Here is a 1245-nt window from a genome sequence, read left to right as displayed (position 1 = left end):
GCAGCCAAAAATAAATAAATAAATAAATTTATTTAAAAAAATAGGTATTTTGTGTGTGTGGGTAGTGTGCACAGGTGTCTGTTTTGGAGGAACGGGGGGCAGGGCATCCTCTAGGACGTCGGCTCTCGGCACAGACCCTGCCATCCAACACGCACACACACCAGCTGCTCGTGTGTGTCTGCATCTCCTCCCCGTCGACAACATGGAGCATCCGGGGCCAGGGGGAAAGTGGTGACTCCCCGCTAATCCTTCCAGAGGCCACCAGGTCCTTAGGGATTAGGGTGTCCACACTGGGTCTGCGGGAAAGCGATCTCTGCCCTTTGTACTCATTGCCTCTTCCCCTCCCCCACACTCACCTTGACATGATGCCCTCAGTTTTCATAAGAAGCATAATTATATGAAAAGGCCAGATTTGGCGCATCTGCATGTTTTTTGTAGAACTGCCCTCCCCCAATTCTTGACTTCGTCGTGCTCTTCTGCGGCCGTCCCGCAGGTCCCAGGCAGCACACTGTTTCCGCAGCAGGGCCGCGCGGGCCCCACGTCCTCCTTTGGTGGCAGGTTGTGCTGCAATGGAGGTCGCTTATCCCAGCTTAGGTTTTCTGGGAAAAATATTTGCCTCCCCCGCCTTATTTTTATTTTTTATTTTTTTGCGTTACACGGACCTCTCACTGTTGTGGCCTCTCCCGTTGCAGAGCACAGGCTCCGGACACGCAGGCTCAGCAGCCATGGCTCACGGGCCCAGCCGCTCCGCGGCATGTGGGATCTTCCCGGACCGGGGCACGAACCCGTGTCCCCTGCATCGGCAGGCGGACTCTCAACCACTGCGCCACCAGGGAAGCCCCCCCCAACCCCGCCTTATTCTTTTCTTCTAGTCTTTTTATTCTTGTTTCAGTGGTTTTGGGATTTATTGCATCTTTTTTTAGTGTAACTTGCCCCAAACCTTGTCTGGAAATAGGCCACTTTCTCCACCCGTGGTGTGGGCCAGCTGGTGGCTGAGACTTGACTGTCAGAGGGGGCTGAGTGTTTAGGGAATGATGATGCCAGAGTCCAGAAAGAAGCTTCTGGAGTAAACATTGCTCTGCCCTGTGAGCCTTAGCCTTCTCATCTGGGAAAAAGGAACAATCACACCATGTGGCTTTCCAGGGCCTGGTGGAGATAAGGTTTTTAAATTGCTCAGCCTGAGCACATCACAGACTCAATAAATGTTGTGTCCTCTTCTGAGTGGCCTTGGTTTGGTCTAATCAG

The sequence above is a fragment of the Pseudorca crassidens genome, chromosome 6, assembly GCF_039906515.1.
Source record: "Pseudorca crassidens isolate mPseCra1 chromosome 6, mPseCra1.hap1, whole genome shotgun sequence".
NCBI classification, from domain to species: Eukaryota; Metazoa; Chordata; class Mammalia; order Artiodactyla; family Delphinidae; genus Pseudorca; species Pseudorca crassidens.
The sequence above is the reverse complement of the archived record's forward strand: the minus strand, read 5'-3'. Positions refer to the sequence as shown.